The following is a 19972-nucleotide window of genomic DNA, read 5'->3' as shown; positions in this document are numbered from 1 at the left end:
GCTTTAGAGACCAGAGGCAAAGTTTAATGAAAAGAAGGACTAGGGGAGACATGATAGCAGTCTTCCAATATCTCAGGGGATGCCCCAAAGAGGAGGGAGTCAAGCTATTCTCCAAAGCACCTGAGGGTAGGACAAGAAGCAATGGGTGGAAACTAATCAAGGAGAGAAGCAACCTAGAACTAAGGAGAAATTTCCCAAGAGTTAGAACAATTCATCAGTGGAACAATTTGCCTCCAGAAGTTGTGAATGCTCCAACACTGGAAGTTTTTAAGAAGAGGTTGGATAACCATTTGTCTGAAGTGGTGTAGGGTTTCCTGCCTAAGCAGGGGGCTGGACTAGAAGACCTCCAAGGTCCCTTCCAACTCTGTTATTCTATGTTCAAGAGAGTAACACTGACAATACTGACATAAGCTTACAAGAATTCAAAGTGGCATTTATTGATGGGCAATTGTGGCAAAATGTTGTTCATTGGATTGTGAAGAGTCAGAAATAACTGAGTGATCGCACAACAACAATCCCATAGATTTACTCGCTGATGGATCCATGGTTGATTTTTTAAAAATCTCCCTGTTGGAGATAAAGTAACACAAATGTCTGATGTCCTGACATTCTTACTATGGATTTTGAGAAAGTATCCAGTTAGTGAAATGTCTATGAAGATTCTCAGTCATCCAGGTGATGGTTGTCCCAGAACTGAAGAAGCTTCTTGGATGAGAAGGGAAATGTCTTCAAGGAAAAACAAAGTTATCCTGGTCATGGTTGTCCCAGAACTGAAGAAGCTTCTTGGATGAGAAGGGAAACGTCTTCAAGGAAAAACAAAGTTATCCTGGTCATGGTTATCCCAGAACTGAAGAAGCTTCTTGGATGAGAAGTGAAACATCTTCAAGGAAAAACAAAGTCATCCTGGTCATGGTTGTCCCAGAACTGAAGAAGCTTCTTGGATGAGAAGTGAAACATCTTCAAGGAAAAACAAAGTCCAGTTGTCTTCTGGAAAAAAGCAGCTGGTTAGTTGATGATTCTGGATCACTTGGCTTCATCCAGTAATGTAGAAACATTGCTTCTGAGATTTTATTTTTAAGATTATTTCGGGGAATATAAAAATAGCCTTCAAATTACATCCTAAGAACCATTTAACCTAACATACTAAGTAAACTGAGCTCAACAGAATTGGAAAAATCACTTCTGGACATGATATAAATGACCTGATTATCATTTTTAATGTAACAAAGGTAGATTTTTTTTTTAAAAAAAGGATTAAAGCACCTTTTTCTTACTGCTAATTTGATCTTGATCTCAGATTCACTGTGTCAACTCTGTCCACTTGATAGCTCAGATTTATTATAATTTGCACACTTAATAAATGGAGATGAATCTTAAATTTATCCGGTTCTTTCTTTACTCAACTTTTCCTATCAAGGAAGCGATGCTTTCTTTAAGCAGAGAAATTCCATTCGGTTGCCGTGGCTCTAATAACCGATGCTCATATTCATGCTGAATTTTCCTCTGCATGCTTTGAATCGTCTCGAATCAATTTAATGGAAAATCAACTGTGCTTCATTTCTTTTCCAGCGAAAAAAGACCATTTGGATGAAATTGGTATGGATGGAAAATGCAGAATTCTTGCACTAATGCAGTTAAAGTAGGAGGCCCAGATGCATCCATGAATATCCTGCCTTCTTTTCTCGAGAAGCAGAATTTAGCTTCTCGTGAAACAGATGTGGACTTGAGGGTGGAGGTTCCTTCTCCGAGCTTGTGGGTTGGCTTCTGGACGTTTTGTTACCAGACTAGGTAACATCTTCAGCGGAATTTAGGAGATGTTAGTATTGGTGTTCTTCTGTTTTTAAGGGCTTTGTGTGATTGGGAGGTCTTGTGATGGGGAGGTCATGCCCAGTATGAGTCATGTGATGGGTCTTGTGGTGGGTCAGGTCTGGGTCATGCCCAGGGGAGGGTTTCACATTATGTTACTATAGTTTGCTGCACGCTTGCACACTTGCTTCGTGCGCATGTGTCAGGGGTGAAATTCAGCAGGTTCTGGAGAACTGGTAGCGGAAATTTTGAGCAGTTTGGAGAACCGGTAATAGAAATTTTGAGCAGTTTGGAGAACCGGTAGTGGAAATTTTGAGTAGTTTGGAGAACCGGTAATAGAAATTTTGAGTAGTTTGGAGAACCAGTAGTGGAAATTTTGAGCAGTTTGGAGAACCGGTAGCACAAATTTTGAGTAGTTTGGAGAACCGGTAGCACAAATTTTGAGTAGTTTGGAGAACCGGTGATGAAAATTTTGAGTAGTTCGGAGAACCAGTAATGGAAATTTTGAGTAGTTTGGAGAACCGGTAGTGGAAATTTTGAGTAGTTCAGAGAACCAGTAGTGGAAATTTTGAGCAGTTTGGAGAACCGGTAGCACAAATGTTGAGTAATCCACCATTATAAACCATCTTTCCAAACAGCCACCATGTTTTCAGTGTCTTTTCCCCCACTTGGAACTGAACCCAGAAGGAAATAGAATAGAATAGGTTAGGATAGGTTAGGTTAGGATAGGATAGGATAGGATAGGATAGGATAGGATAGGATAGGATAGGATAGGATAGGATAGGATAGGATAGGATAGCATAGAAAGAAAATAGAATAGAATAGAATAGCATAGAAAGAAAATAGAATAGAATAGAATAGAATAGAATAGAATAGAATAGAATAGAATAGAATAGAATAGAATAGAATAGAATAGAATAGAATTCTTTATTGGCCAAGTGTGATTGGACACACAAGGAATTTGTCTTTGGTGTATATGCTCTCAGTGTACATAAGGAGGATAAAATACATTCATCAAGAATAAAAAGATACAGCACTTAGCAATAGTCAAGGTTACTAATAAGCTATCAAATCATACTAAGAAACAAATAAAAACAATATAAATTGAAAGATACAAGCAACATGGTTATAGTAATTAGTGGGAAGAGATAGATGCTAGTAAGGAAGAGAATAATAATAATAATACAGTCTTAGTAAATATTTCTTCCAACACATCCAACTCTGTTATTCTGTTATTCCTTATCACTTCTTATTTTCCATACAGAGTTGTTTGCAAAATATGGCAGCTAAACTGAAAGTACCTGAGTGAAATCCCTTTGCAGAGGTGTAGTAGGCTGGGCATATATGCATTGCTTTATCACATAATGAGTTATTTCTGCTTCATAGGAAACAATATGCATCACCTTTCACCCGAGGCACGTGTGGGAGCCCATGCAGGGATGGCTTTTATGGAAGAAGACAAAACAATAGACTTTTTTGAGAGACTCGTTCTGCAAATTTTATGCCTGAGGTAAGTCTGAGACACTTAACCAACTGCTGCTAGAGAGCATTACACGCAAGGTTAAGCTTCAATTGGACAGGGTTTTATTGTGTGTCTCTTCAGTCCACTACAGAGAAGTTCAGCAAATAAAGTAAAATTTAAAAACACATTCCCTCTTTCGAGTCTTGATGGGAAGTAAGAGGGAGTGGGTTTTTCCACAGGTGAGAAGTTTTTTTAGAGGTAGAAAAGAATTTCTCAGCAAGGAACGAAACCTCCTACATATTATTCTTTAGTTCTCCTATGGTAAATTGTGTATCTCCCTCAAGAACCATATAATGGTATACTAATACTATACTAATATGATACTAATACTATACTATACTAATTTATGTTATATCATATCATATTATATTGCGCTATAATATATAATGTAATAAATAGGTTGCATATAAAACAATAAATATTGTTTTATATTGTACTAGCTGATAACCCGGCATTGTCCGGGTGATAAAAATCACCATCCCTCAATTGCAGAAGGCAGCTTTATTTGGAATACGGCTTACATCCTGCGACGATATCTGTAACACCACGAAACAACATCGGTCTATCTCATGCCCTTGGGAAGTGCTTGAGAGATGAATAAAAAAAAATGCCATATCCAGTCTAAACATCTGACTGACTTTGTGACAAACCATAATATCATTACATAATGTAGTTTGATTACATTTTATACTTTTTTTAATAAAACACTTCTTGCGCCGAGGCCAACAAAAGTATTTTTAGGCAGAGCCTGGGTGAGTACACGTTCCGTATTCATAATACGACATTCCTATTATAATGGTTTTTAAACTCTACATTTACTTTAACTTTCTCATACCATTTTTTTTAAAAAATCATGCCGCCCAAACCTCAGGCCATGCGCTAATTCTAGCAATCTCTTATTTCTTAGCAACAGCTGTTCTTTCATCCAAACCAAACAGCAGGCAGCAAAACACAATTTAAAACCAGGCAATCCCAAACCATCTTTTCCTTTGCATCTTGTAAAATCTTACCTAAAAGGAGAATATTTGTAGCTCAGGGTTAAATGAGGAGTCCTTGGTGCTCTCTGAGGTTGGTTGTTTTCGTGCAGACGTTTCCTTACCAAACTAGGTAACATCATCAGTGCTAGTAAGGTTTGCTCTTAGTTTATATTCTACTGCAGGGGTGTCAAACTCAATTTCATTGAGGGCCGCATCAGGGTTGTGTTTGACCTTGGGGGGGCTGGAGGGGGGCATAGATGGAGTGGGCGTGGTCAGGGTGGGTGTGGCCAGCTCAATGTCACTTGTGTCGGGGGCACCAGTGGTGGCCCAGGTGGGGCTGGGGGCAGTGGTGGGATTCAAATAATTTAACAACCGGTTCTCTGCCCTAATGATTTCTTCCAACAACCAGTTCACCAAACTGATCAGAAAGTTAACAACCGGTTCTCCCGAAGTGGTGCGAACCGGCTGAATCCCACCACTGTCTGGATGGATTCATTGTCTCCAGCGGAGGAAGGCAAGACCAGGGAGAGCGTCAAACCCTTGTCTTCCAGAGGAGCCTCACCATTCTTCTCAGGCCACGTGGAGGATTGCCGGACAGTGGCACAAGCTGTCCAGAGCCCTAGGCAGCAGAGGGCAAGAAGCCAGCACGGCCCTCCCAAGCTCCATTTTTGCTGGCAGAGACACCATGGGCCGGTCCTTCACTGTTTCCAGGGCAGCCCCGCGGGCCAGATCTAAGCACCCCGTAGGCCGGATCCAGCCCACAGGCCTTGAGTTTCCCGTTCTAGTGGCTTGTCCTGTCAGTGTTGGTGGGAGAGGTCTTAGAGGTTCTTTGGGTGGGCTGTTTACTGTTGGCTTCTTTGGCAGTTCCTTGATTTGGGGCAAGGGTGAAATCCAGCAGGTTCTAACAGGTTCTGGAGAACTGGTAGTGGAAATTCTGAGCAATTGGAAGAACCGGCAAATACCACTTCTGGCTGGCCCCAGAGTGGGGTGGGAATGGAGATTTTGTAATATCCTTCCCCCAGGAGTGGGGTGGGAATGGAGATTTTGCAGTATCCTTCCCTTGCCACGCCCACCAAGCCACGCCCACAGAACTGGTAGTAAAAAAATTTGGATTTCACCACTGAATTGCGGTATTGTTTACTTCTTAATTGTTGGTCTGATGTTAATCTTGGAGTTAATTTATGATCATCCGGGTGTCAGGTTTCGGTGTTATCTTAAATAAACTTCATTCTCAAACGCAAAGTCTCTGATGAATCTTTTCTTTATTTAAGAATAAAACAACGTCAGTCCTGAACTCTGGATGCAGCCAAGACTGGCATCTCCTTCCAAACCCCTCCCTTTCCGTTCTTCATCCCCAATGTCTCATTGGCCATCGTGCAGATCCATCTCTCTGTCCCAAGCGCTTTCTATTCACAGGAATTCCCCCCTCCCTCTATCTCCTAAGTAATGTTATCTACCAAAGAGCAGGAAACTAAGTGAAAGTTCATCTCAGCATTAAAGCAAGGCTTCTCCCTCTCTCATTCATGTCAGCGCTGGAGGAGATCATAAATTGGAACGCTGACATCGGGTGCTGATTGCTGATGGGGAGGTGTTTTGGACTTTTTGTTCCCTTTGGTGCTTGTCTCTTTTGCACAGCAGGTAGATATTGTTTATGTCTATGTGTCCGTTGATGGCTAATTTGTCAGAGTGGCAGTCTTCTAAAAATTCCCTAGCATTTTTTTGGATTTGGCTTGGTTTAGGATGGTCACAATTTCCCAGGTTACGTCTGTCCATATGTTGTGAAATTAGTTTTCATTCTGTCTTCTGATAGTCGACCTATTCTCCAAAACATTAAATAGCAGGACAAGAAGCAACAGGTGGAAGATCATTAGATCCAACCTAGAACTAAAGAGAAATTTCCAGAGAGTAAGAATGATTAATCAATGGAATGACTTTCCTTCAGAATTTATGGGAGCTCCATCACTGGAGGTTTTCAAGAAGAAACTGGACAGCCAATTCTTTGGAATGGTATAAGATCTCCTGCTTGATCAGGGGGTTGGACTAGAAGACCTCCAAGGTCACTTCCAACCTTGTTCTTCTTTGCTCTATGTTCTAGAAGGCAGATTCCTTTCTAATTGCATCCTGGAATGAGGAGATCAAAAATGGTGCTGAATACATATTTGGAGGCTATATCAAGGCCAGAGCCCAAAGCAGGTGGTACTACAACTATACCCTAAAGCATGGGTGTCAAACCCATGGCGTCACGTTGCTGTCACATGACGTTTCACGATGTTTTTCCCATTTGCGGAGCTGGGGTAGGCGTGGCCTATGCATGATGCATCCGGCCTGTGGGCCGCCAGTGTGACACCCCTGCCCTTAAAGCAATGTGTCAAGTTTCGAGGTAGTCTCAAATAAATTGCATTTCAAACAAAGTCTTTGATAAAAACTCCCATTTATTGAGCACGACATTCTAAATCCTGGCTCATCGTAGCCAACACTGACTTCCAGACCCAAAACCCTCCCTTTCCGTTCCCCACTCCCCTGCACTCATTGGCCATCTTCCAAGTCATTCTACCCCTAATCTACTGCTCCAGCTCAAAGGAATTTCCCCCCTCCCATCTCATCTCCTAGGGGATATTATCTCCAGGGAAAATAAGTAGGTGAAAAGTCAAACATCCCTTTCCAGATGCCTCCGCTTGTCCTTATGTCAGCACTAGAGTAAATGAAGCTTGAAGTACTGACACAATGTTTCTTGAACTTGGCTGCTTCAAGATGTATGGACTTCAACTCCCGGAATTCAATTCAACTCCCATGGCTAACTGGGGTTGACTAACTCATAAGGTTAATATTGTCCAACTCTAATATTGACCTAACTTAACTCAAGGGGTCGAGTAATTCACAACTACCGTACTTCCCACAGATAACAGAATTCAACTACTATAACTGGTTGGGGGAATTCTGGGAGTTGAAGTCCACACATCTTAAAGAGGCCAACATTGAGTAACACTGCCCTAAAATAGATAGGGTCTGTCTATGGCTGAAAAGGGATGCGGTGGCTCAGTGGCTAAGATGCTGAGCTTGTCAATTGAAAGGTCGGCAGTTCAGCGGTTCGAATCCCTAGTGCCGTGTAACGGGATGAGCTCTTGTTACTTGTCCCAGCTTCTGCCAACCTAGCAGTTTGAAAGCATGTAAAAAATGCAGGTAGAAAAAATAGGGACCACCTTTGGTGGGAAGGTAACAGCGTTCCATGCACCTTTGGCATTGAGTCATGCCGGCCACATGATCACAGAGACGTCTTTGGACAGCGCTGGCTCTTCGGCTTTGAAACGGAGATGAGCACCACCCCCTAGAGTCAGGAACGACTAGCACATATGTGCGAGGTGAACCTTTACCTTTACCTATCTATGGCTGAGCTGTAGTCTTAAGAATGCTAATTGTTTTGGGAGGAAACTAGTATTTATTCTTACACAAAGGTAGAATCACATTACTGAAGTGTGCTCAGATCCAAGGATTGAGGTAGGAACCTTTGGTGTACCTCACTTCTTATCTCCTCAGGGATTATATCTTTCTTCATATTCCACTGGCCATGGTTTCAAATTAGTTAGGAAAGAAGGAACTTTGTTAATTAGGGTTTCGAGCTGCATTTTGTGCAGTTTCCATGGCAACTCTCGGCACAGAGCAGCTGGGCTGTGAGCTGCTTTGCATTTGCAACAGGATTTGGAAAGCGTGCTGTACTCAGTGGCTACTCCCTTAGTAATCCCCACACGTTTTTTGGGGAATGTACCAAGGTGAATCCGATATAACAGGTAATGGTTGTATTAAACCCCCTATCTTTTATACTATGCAGCTATAATATGTATTACCGTATTTTTCGGAGTATAAGACGCACCTTTCCCCCCTTAAAAGGGGCTGAAAATTTAGGTGCGTCTTATACACCGAATGTAGCCCTGCCCACCCACTGGCCCCCACCCTTTGGCCTCTGCCTCGCAGCAGTTACCTCCTTGCAAGCAAACAACAAGAAAAAACAGCTCCTTTTTTTTCTTTTAAATGCCTCTGACGATCCCAGCTGAGTTGCCTGATTGGCAGAGGCTTTTTAAAAAAGCCTTTGCCGATCAGGCAACTCAGCTGGGATCGTCAGAGCCTTTTGAAAGCATTTTTTTATAACCTCTTCGCCGAAGAGCTTGTAGAAAAAATGGTTTTAAAAGTAAAAAAAAAAAAAAAAAGCCACACCCACCCAGTCACATTACCCCCCCCCCACCAAGCCACGCCCACAGAACTGGTAGTAACAAATTTTAGATTTCACCACTGCCTCCAAGGCTCCTTCCAGCTCTGATATCCTATGTGCTAAAAAGTTGCAGGAACTTTGACAAACCCCCTGGAGATACCTGGAAATTTGCTGGTTTCAACCAGAAAATGCTAGATTTGTTGTTAGTTGCGAAGTCGTGTCCGACCCATCGCGATCCCATGGACAACGTTCCTCCAGGCCTTCCTGTCCTCTACCATCCTCCGGAGTCCATTTAAGCTCATGCCGACTGCTTCAGTGACTCCATCCAACCACCCCGTTCTCTGCCGTCCCCTTCTTCTTCTTTTGCCCTCCATCTTTCCCAGCATTAGGCTCTTCTCCAGTGAGTCCTTCCTTCTCATTAGGTGGCCAAAGTATTTGAGTTTCATCTTCAGGATCTGGCCTTCTCAAGAGCAGTCAGGGTTGATCTCCTCTAGGACTGACCGGTTGGATCGCCTTGCAGTCCAAGGGATTTGCAGGAGTCTTCTCCAGCACCAGAGTTCAAAGGCCTCCATTCTTCGGCGTTTGGCCTTTCTTATGATCCAACTTTCACAGCCATACATTGCAAATGGGAAAACCATAGCTTTGACTATACGCTCTTTTGTTGGCAGGGTGATGTCTCTGCTTTTTAGTATGCTAATGCTAGAATGCAGGAGAGTTACTCAGGGTTTCCAAGAAGAGGGTGTGTTTTTTCCCTCCTTCATTTTCCTATGAATCGAGGTCACAACATGTCCTCTTTTTTCTCACCAATAAATAGCAATAAAACTTCTTTGATAATGTTTTCCCCCCTGATGCCAATGAACCTTCTGAAATTCAAAGGAGGCTAACAGTTGGTGAACATGGAAATGTGACTTATTTAAATTTCCAAGAGTAAGCAAGAAGGAATTTTGATTTAACACCTCTGGCAAAAATAGGCAGAATTCACTGCTCACTTGTCTGAATCAATAATGAGGGCCTTTTTTTTTTTTTTTTTTTGGTTTTTGCTGCTGAAAGGCTCCATAAGAGCAATTAATTTGGGGACCGTTTTCAGAATGACTGCTTGGTGATTACTGCCTGCAGCAGTGATATCCCATTTTCAAAAGAGGCAGTTGGACCTTCCTGATGGGTTAAAGTTACTCGCTTGCCAATTAGAATAGAATAGAATAGAAGAACAGAGTTGGAAGGGACCTTGGAGGTCTTCTAGTCCAACCCCCTGCCCAGGCAGGAAACCCTACACCACTTCAGACAAATGGTTATCCAACCTCTTCTTAAAAACTTCCAGTGTTGGAGCATTCACAACTTCTGGAGGCAAGTGGTTCCACTGATGAATTGTACTCACTGTCAGCAAATTTCTCCTTAGTTTTAGGTTGCTTCTCTCCTCGACTCGTTTCCACCCACTGCTTCTTGTCCTGCTCTCAGGTCCTTTGAGAATAGCTTCTTTGTGGCAGCCCCTGAGATATTGGAAGACTGCTATCATGTCTCCTCTAGTCCTTCTTTTCATCAAACTTTGCCTCTGGTCTCTAAAGCATTATAGTTTATGTTTCTTTATTCAAAAAACTGAAGTCCAGTTGCACTTCATTTAATACTGGACAATTTGTTCTACTTGTGGTCCGAAGTATTCTTGCCAATTTTCTCTAGGATCACAATTCACAGGCCACCTTTTTTGATTCCTCCCTGCTTTTTTTTTCATGCTTCAGCTTTTCACAACTCCCTTTTGCAACTGAGAAAATTATAGCCTTGGCCATAGTTACATTGATAAAAATAAAGTGTTTTCAGGATCCAGTGTTTTCTTAAAAGCCTCCAATGATGAAGCACCTACAGCTTCTGAAGGCCAGCTGTTCCAATGGTTAATTCTTCTCGCTGTTGGGAAGTTTCTCCTTAATTCCAGGTTGCTACTCTTTTTGATTAGTTTCCATCCATTGTTTCTTGTCTTGTCTTCTGGTGTTTTGCCATATCCAATTTGAACTACCCTGGTTCCTGATTTCTTGTGCCTGACGCAATCCCTTAAAGTAAAGACAAAAATGAAGAGTTTCAGTATCATATTAGGGATTGTTAATTCTTTCTCTCTTTTGCTATATGGTTATTTATTTAGTGTATGGCTAAACAAGCATGGATTTACTATGTATATTAACATTTCACCTAAATTACACAGTAAAATATGAACGTTAAAAAGATCTAACTTTAAATAGCAATATTTAAGGTATTGTATCAGTGGTGGGTTTCAATTTTTTTTACTACCGGTTCTGTGGGTGTGGCATGGCTTGGTGGGCATGGCAGGGGAAGGATCAGTGGTGAAATGTAAAATTTGTTACTACCGGTTCTGTGGGCGTGGCTTGGTGGTGGAGGGTAATGAGACTGGGTGGGTGTAGCCACTTTTTTTTTTTACTTTTAAAACCATTTTTTCTACAACTTTAAGAGGTTGCAGAAAAAAATGCTTTTAAAAACCTCTGACGATCAGGCAACTCAGCTGGGATCATCAGAGGCTTTTAAAGGCATTTTTTTTCTACAACCTCTTCAGCCGAGGAAAAATGCTTTTAAAAGCCTCTGACGATCCCAGCTGAGCTACGCGATCATCAGAGGCTTTTTTTTTAACTTTTAAAAGCATTTTTTCGGCATGGGGGGGGGCTCAGGGATTTTTGCTACTGGTTCTCCGAATCACTCACCACCATTGCTACCGGATCGGGCGATCCAGTCCGAACCAGGAGCATTTCATCCCTGGGAAGGATACTGTAAAATCTTCATTCTTTCTCCACTCCAGGGGAAGGTAACTACAAAATCCCCATTTCCTCCCGATCACCTGGGACTCGGGAGGCAGAGAATAGATGAGGGCAGGGCCAGTCAGAATTTTTACTACCGGTTCTCCGAAGTACTCAAAATTTCCGCTATCAGTTCTCCAGAACTGGTCAGAACTTGCTGAAACCCACCTCTGTATTGCACTATTGAAGTGCAGCTTTGTTTAACTGAAAAATAAAAATAAAATAAGAAACTGGACCTGTATATGACCTCAGCTTACAGACAGTCACAATGTGATCTATGTTATGCTATTTGGTAACATCTAGCCAGGTGTTAGAAATTCTGTTTAGATAAAGCATCAGATAGAGCAAACAAAGGGTACAGTCACCATGTGCTTTACTGCTCAACTGTAACAGGAAACTAGTTAGAACAAAAGAGCATAGAGTATATTCCATAGATCCAAACTCGTAAATACTGCCGTCTACTAGCTGAATACTACTGTAGTTGTTGCATAGAAATACATGCCAACCATGAATTCCAACACCAGGTTTGGCTGATTCTTCAGAAGCTAAGCAGGTTTGAACCTAGTTAGTACTCAGATGGGAAAAATTCAGGCTGTAGGCTAAACTGGGAAGTCAAAGTAAATTTCTCCCAAAGGCTGTATCCAACTGCTTTCCTGTTGATGCCAAGATAACAACATGGATGTACTCACAGAATCACCATGAAGGCAATTCTTCAGAACAATGCTTTTTTTAGTCCTACCACATTGTTAATGTCCCTGTGTTCCTCCTTAAGCTGTGGGCATCTTCTAGGTCTTAATTTGCTTTGTCTTGGACACTTTAGGAGGACCCCCCTCCTCAAACACCCCCACACTTCTTTAGGCACAGGATGTCACAACTGCATCTATACAGACATGTTCTTCCAACTGATTTGCTTGTATGCCGATTCATTACTTGCAATTAGCCACTGCCTAGGAATTTCTCCCTGGTTATGGGTTCAGTTGACATCATGCATTGATGGAGGAGAAATTGTTCCATTAAATCCCTTTCATTCCATGCATGAATCCCACACCCAGAATCCTTTTTCTGGGCTCCAGTTTTTGGCTTCCTATATTTTCCTTTTTTTTCAAATCCTGACATTCTCACTCAATGAAAACAAGCAATAGAAGGTTTACTGCCTAACATTGTGATCAGTACCAAACAGGTTTTCTTACATACAATTTCTTACATACACGCACACACACACGCACACACACACATGTCTCTATCTATCTATCTATCTATCTATCTATCTATCTATCTATCTATCTATCTATCTATCTATCTATCTATCTATCTATCTATCATCATCATCATCTCTCTCTCTCTCTCTCTCTCTCTCATCTCTCTCTACCTCTCTCTCTTTATTTAATGTCTCTCTCTCTATCATCTATCTATCTATCTATCTATCTATCTATCTATCTATCTATCTATCTATCTATCTATCTATCTATCATCTATCATAATCATCATCTCTCTCTCTCTCTCTCTCATCTCTCTCTACCTCTCTCTCTTTATTTAATGTCTCTCTCTCTCTCTCTCTCTCTCTCTCTATCTATCTATCTATCTATCTATCTATCTATCTATCTATCTATCTATCTCTTGCTCATCTCTCTCTCTCATCTACTTCTCTTTCTCTCCTCTCAACCATCTATCACCTATCATAGCTCACTTCTCCCTCTCTCTTATAACTCTCATCTCTCTCTCTCATCTCTCTCTCTGTTATACCTCTCTCTCTCTCATCTCACACACACATGCACATCTCTCTCTCTCTTATCTTTCTCTACCTCTCTCTCTTTTTATGTCTGTCTCTCTCTCTATCATCCATCCATCTATCTATCTATCTATCTATCTATCTATCTATCTATCTATCTATCTATCTATCTCTTGCTCATCTCTCTCTCCTCCATCTATCATCCATCATCTATCATTTCTCTCTCTCCCTCTTTCTCTCATCTCCCTCTCTCTCTCCTCTCAACCACCTATCACCTCTCATCTCTCACTTCTCCATCTCTCTTATAACTCTCGTCTCTCTCTCTCATCTCTCTCTCTCTCATCTTTCATTTGTCACCCCTCCCTCTCTCTTGTAACTCTCACCTCTTTCTCTCATCTATCACCTATCTTTCCCCCCCTTCCTGCCTGTTCAGAAACCTTGACAACAAAAATGTATCCATTTGGAAAAAAATTTAAATTTAAATATGTACGAGTTTTAGGACCAGTTTTTAACGCACAAGCACATTAATTCACATTCGAAGAGACTAAAATCAACAGATTCCCTTACATGGAAGAAGCAGGAGAAAGTTAGGTTGGCTGATTCTCTTGGTCCCTGCAGGGCAGTGATGGCGAACCTTTTAGACACCGAGTGCCCAAACTGAAAGGTGCGAACGTGTGCATGCACCAACATACACGTGCACATGTGTGAACATGCACAGACACATGCATGCATGGATATGCTCAAACATGCACATGCACAGACATGCACATTGACATGCGCGCACATGCGCAGCAGAGACCCGAAGACCAGCTGGCCGGTGGGAGGTGGGGCATCCCAACACTGGCAGCGTGGCAAGAGGTAAGATCTTTTTCTTTCGTGAGCTTCTGTTTCGTCGTTTGCAGGGAAACAGAAGCTCACGAAAGAAACGCCACGGAGATCTGACTTGGGGCGACAGCGTGCGAGCCAGCAGACAGATCTATGCGGGCCATAGGTCCGCCATCACGGCTATAGGGAAATCCACAAATGGTAAACAGCAAACCTGCAGTTTATTTAGTATTTTTGGCATTCAACAGCCAGACAATGTGAGGTACCAAACAGTCCCTGTTTCAGATGAAAAGCCACACAATTACATCTTGCCGAAAGAGAGGTGACAACACGGTTAGTGTCACATGAGGAGAATTACAGTCAGATGAAACAAATTATCCCGGCTTTCCATTCCAGAGAGGAAATTATATTAATCCCCTTTTATTTGACCTAGAAACACACACACACACACACATACACTTCATACCTGGCTAATCAGGTTGACCGACAATCACACCTTTTCATAAAACCATTCTGTTTTATTATGATGATTTCCCATTGCCAACTTCAGGATAATAACTCTACTGATTATCCTCTCCCCGTCTCCCCTCGTGTGACATTTGCAAAGCCCTCAGCTGCCACCCAGAAAATTCAGATAAATGTAATTTATGTTGCTTTTTGACATGAGCTGAAGACATTTTGGAGATGGAGTGAAGAAAATAAAAGATGGAATAGACGGTCCGTGTTCTGTCCTCAGTACTGGGTGTAGTTCTACATGCAACTAAACCCTCCTATCCTTTGAGAAAGCAGGCTGAGTACACAGATCTTGATGCTTTATTAAAATAACAGGATGAGGTGAAACAATGATGCTATGTATGTGGAACATGGATTTGTCCTTTGTGTAACAGATTAGGCTGGATACTTCCAGATAGTTCTGTTTCCCCAGAATGGGCTGGATTCTTTCAGGTGCTTCTGTTTCCTCAAAATGGGCTAGATTCTTCTAGACGCATCTGTTTCCTCAGAATGGGCTGTATTCTTCTAGATGCTTCTGTTTCCTCAGAAACGTTCCTCAGAATGTTTCCTCAGCATTCCTAGATGCTTCTGTTTCCTCAGTACCTAGATTCTTCTAGGTACTTCTGTTTCCTCAGAATGGGCTGGGTTCTTCTAGATGCTTCTGTTTCCTCAGAATAGGCTGGATTCTTCTAGGTACTTCTGTTTCCTCAGAACGGGTTGGATTCTTCTAGACGCTTCTGTTTCCTCAGAATGGGCTAGATTCTTCTAGACGCATCTGTTTCCTCAGAATGGGCTGCATTCTTCTAGATGCTTCTGTTTCTATTCAAAAGAGATTGATAAAGTGGAATGATTTGCCTTCAAAGGTTGTGGGTGCTCCAACACTGGAGGTTTTCAAGAAGAGATTGGACAACATTTGCCTGGAATGGTATAGGTTTCCTTGCTCGAGCAGTGGGTTGGACTAGAAGACCTCCAAGGTCCCTTCCAACTCTGTTATTCATTACGCATCATTGTGGTTGGCCTTTGAAATAAAGATGAACCTGAACACATGGTTGCTACATATGCAGACACCCACAAACTGATCATTTCTACATCTTTTTGAGACTCTGGAAAGAGTGCAGAGAAGAGCAACAAAAATGATTACGGGGCTGGAGGCTAAAACATACAAAGAACAGTTACAGGAATTGGGTATGTCTAGTCTAATGAAAAGAAGGACCAGCGGTGACATAATAGCACTGTTCCAATACTTGAGGGGCTCCTACAAAGTTAAGCAGGTCAAACTATTCTCCAAAGCACCAAAAGGCAAGACAAGAAACAATGGTTGGACACTAACCAAGAAGAGAAGCAATCTAGATGTCAGCACTTCAAACTGCATTTACTCTAGTGCTGACATAAGAAGGAGAGGCGGAGGCGTCTGGAAAGGGATGTTTGAGTTTTCACCTACTTATTTTCCCTGGAGATAATATCCCCTAGGAGATGGAATGGGAAGGGGGAAATTCCTTTGAACTGGAGCGGTAGATTAGGGGTAGAGTGACTTGGAAGATGGCCAATGAGTGCAGGGGAGTGGGGAACGGAAAGGGAGGGTTTTGGGTCTGGAAGTCAGTTTGGCTTCAATGGAGACGGGTCTAGAATGTCGTGCTTAATAAATAGGAGTTTTCCTTCAAAGACTTTGTTTGAAATGCAATTTACTTGAGACGACCTCGAAGCCTGACACTAGAACTAAGGAGAAATTTCCTGACAGTGAGAACAATTAATCAGTGGAATGTCTTGCCACCAGAAGTTGTGGGTGCTTCAACACTGGAGGTTTTTAAGAAGAGATTGGACAGCCATTTGACTGAAATGGTACAAGGTCTCCTGATTGAGCAGGGGGTTGGACTAGAAGACCTCCAAGTTCCCTTTCCACTCTATTATTCTATGTTCTACCATATATTTTCCCCATTCCTCTTCGTTAACTATTACCTTGGCTTCTAGATAATTGGAAGAGAATAAGATGATTTCAATAACTTTGCTTAGAAGTTTGCTTTTGAAAGAGCAGATGTTGAACTGAAAAAACAGCAACATGTGCTGCTCTTGTAAAAGTGCCACGCAAAATTAGCTATTTGAAAACCAAATTTTCACCTGAAGGCAATATTCCTCTTTGTTATTCATTCTCTTAAAATGAGCAATCTTCGCAATTACCTTGAGAGTTGAAAAGTCTTTGTCAAAAAACGATGGCAGCGATGGCGGCTGCAAGAGCTGCTATTAATGGACTCCCCAAACTGTTTACTATTGAAAACAACTTACAATTACTGTACATTTTTTTTATAGCGCAAGCTTTAAAACATGTCTCGAGGTGAAAAGGATGTCTTCCGGTGTTCTCTATTGGAACTCAGCCATGGGTCCGTTTCTCAATCTTGCATGGTTGTGAGGAATATTTTAACAAAAGGGAAAATGATAAGAAATAATATTAATATAAGAAAATGATAGCCTGGATCCGTGATGGCGAACCTATGGCACACGTGCCACAGGTGGCACGTGAGCGTTACCCTAGTTCAGCTCCGCCTTCGGGCCCACTGGAAGTCGGGAAACAGGCTCTTTCCAGCCTCTGGGGGTGAGTGGGGAAGGCCCGTTTTTTGCTCTCCCCAGGCTCCAGAGCCTTTCTAGGAGCCTGGGGAGGGTGAAAACGGCCTTTCCCCCCCCACTGGAGGCCTCCAGAGGCTGGAAATGGCCTGTTTCCCACCGGAAGTTGGCAAATAGGCCATTTCTGGCCTCCGGATGGCCTCCGGGGGGTGGGGGGAAGGCCGTTTTGACCCTCCCCAGGCTCCTAGAAAGGCTCTGGAGGCTGGGGAGCATAAAAAACAGGCCTACTGGGCCCACCATGCCATCATGTGCCAAAAGCGGGTGGAGCACGGGGGGGGGGGTCACATGCCCATGCATGGGGGGGAGACACACATTGAATTATGGGTGTGGCCTAGATATTCTTGATATTTGGTGAGAACAGAAATATATGTCGTCCTCGATTTATGACCACAACTTTGTATTGTTGAGTGAAACACTTGTTAAATAAATTTTGCCTCATTTAACGACCTTCCTTGCCACAGTTGTTAAGTGAGTCACTGCAGTTGTTAAGTTAGTAACACGGTTGTTAAGGGAAACTGGCTTCCCCGTTGACTTTGCCCGTCAGAAGGTCGCCCAGGGATATTGCAACTGTCCTAAATATATCCCAGTTGCCAAGTGTCTGGATTTTGATCATGTGACCATGGGGATGCTGCAATGGTCATAAGTGTGAAAAGTGATAACTGTTTTCGGTGATGGTGTAACTTTGAACAGTCACTAAATGAAATCTTGTAAGCTTACAACGTTTATACTCTGGACAGCCAATTGGGCTAGAAGATCTCCAAGGTCTCTCTTGTTATTCTGAAGGTTTCCAACCTCCTTCGCTGAATATACAACTCTGATTTTATTTATTCTTTATTTTTTTTATTTATTTCCATCTGTGTGCTGCCCAACTCCGGCTAAGTCATTTTAAAAGGCTATGAATACCCTTCAATTTATGGGAACTGTCTGTCATCCCCTCTCTTGGCTTACTCTTGATGCAAAAATATTGACATTGACTCTGGCATGTAGATTATAGACAATATTCAATCCCGCACAGTCTGCTTTCGCAAAAGGTCACCAAGCCTCTGATAATATTAGATTATTAGTGGACATTCTGGATGCGCGTTCAGAGAAAAATTGAAAATAGCGACGGAGGTCTCACAGGATGGGGAATTAACCTTTGTTATGATCTGTCGGAAATGGATGGAAATAGAAGTTTGTAGAAATATAGCTTTTCTTCTTCTTCTTTTTTTAATTGGATCAATGGGAGGCCCTCTATGCCTTCCGCAGGATAATTAGCAATGGGATTCTCTCTTCATTTATCAACGAGCTCCCCCCGGAGATACGGAGGATCCCGGACTTGCAAACGTTTCGTCGTGCTCTCAAAACTTTTTTATTTCAGCAGGCTGGCCTGACCTAACTCTCCTCTTTTAAATTTTTTAATTCGTTTGATTTTATAAATTGGGTGTTTTAATCTGTGTTACGGCCAAAATATTTAATAATTTTAAGGGACTTTTAATATTTGTATTATCTGTATTTTATCTTGGCTGTTCACCGCCCTGAGTCCTCCGGGAGTAGGGCGGTATAGAAATTTGATAAATAAATAAATAAATAAATAATTAAAAAAAAATTTTTTTTTAATTTGATTTATATGCCGCCCTTCTCCAGAGACTCAGGGCGGCTTACAATGCGTTAAGCAATAGCCTTCAGACTTTTATATATTTATACAAAGTCAGCTTATTGCCCCCACAAACTGGGTCCTCATTTAACCTACCTTAGAAAGGATGGAAGGCTGAGTCAACCTTGAACCTGGTAAGATTCGAACCTGCAGAAATTGCAGGCAGCTGTGTTAATTACAGGGTGCATTAAACCACTGTACTACCAATAAATAAATAAATAAATAAATATGTCTCCTGGAGCTAATGAATTTTTTTTTTGTTTAATTCCTCTTATTTTTAATTTGATATTGAACCGCAGACCAGTTTGATTAAGAAGATAGAAGACATCTGAGATCTAACAATATCTGGAAATGATCATTAACTGTTATTATATGCTGATTCTATCTTACTCGTAGCTGCTTATTTTCTACGTTACAATTTATTATTATTATTTTTTATTTGTCAAGCATGTATAAGATAACAGATAGAAGTATAAACGTGATTATGAATACAGGATAAGGAATAACGAATAAATGGGGACAGTAGGACAGGGACGGAAGGCACACTGGTGCGCTTATGCACGCCCCTTACAGACCTCTTAGGAATGGGGTGAGGTCAACAGGAGGCAGTCTAAGGTTAAAGTTATGCGGGTTTTGGGATGAGACCACAGAGTCAGGTAGTGCATTCTAGGCATTGACCACTCTGTTGCTGAAGTCGTATTTTCTGCAATCGAGTTTGGAGCGGTTTACCTTGAGTTTGTATCTATTGTATGCTCGTGTATTGTTGCGGTTGAAGCTGAAGTAGTCAGCTTGACAGTTAGGACCAGTGGTGGTTTGCCCCCGGTTCGGACCGGTTCACAAGAACCGGTAGTAAAACTGGCGGGAGGCTCCGCCCACTGACCTGGACGTCATCATAGGCGATCTGAGTATGCACAGAAGCTTCTGTGCGAGCGAAGCGAGGGAGCGCCCGGGGGCATGATGCAAACCGGTAGTAAAGGTAAGTAGAACCCACCCCTGGGTAGGACATTGTAGCAGATAATTTTGCGTACTACGTTTAGGTCAGACTGAAGGCGGTGTAGTTTTAAGTTGTCTAAGGCCAAAAGTTCAAGACTCGTGGCATAAGGTATTCTGCTGTGAGCAGAGGAGTGGAGTACTCTTCTCGTGAAATACCTCTGGACTCGCTCAATTGTATTAATGTCCGATATGCAGTGCGGGTTCCAGACAGAGGAGCTGTATTCGAGAATTGGTCTAGCAAAGGTTGTTGCCTATAAAAGGACTCTGAGTTTGCATACTTCCATACAAGATAAATTCCTTGTGTGTCCAATTACACTTGACCAATAAAGAATTCTATTCTATTCTATTCTATTCTATTCTATTCTATTCTATTCTATTCT

The 19972-nt window shown here is 42.0% G+C and overlaps 1 long non-coding RNA gene across 1 annotated transcript in view; it reads left to right on the top strand.

Moving 5' to 3' along the window:
- The window catches only part of LOC148112544 (uncharacterized), a 64245-nt gene that overhangs the window by 11453 nt on the left and 32820 nt on the right, over window positions 1-19972 (top strand). Inside the window, exon 2 of the long non-coding RNA XR_015729140.1 lies at window positions 3193-3316. This is a non-coding gene — a long non-coding RNA (uncharacterized LOC148112544). The remainder of the gene's footprint in view (window positions 1-3192; window positions 3317-19972) is intronic.

The sequence above is a fragment of the Pantherophis guttatus genome, chromosome 8 (assembly GCF_059756535.1).
Source record: "Pantherophis guttatus breed Tessera chromosome 8, ASM5975653v1, whole genome shotgun sequence".
Lineage (NCBI taxonomy): Eukaryota > Metazoa > Chordata > Lepidosauria > Squamata > Colubridae > Pantherophis > Pantherophis guttatus.
This window is presented reverse-complemented; position numbering and strand designations above follow the sequence as displayed.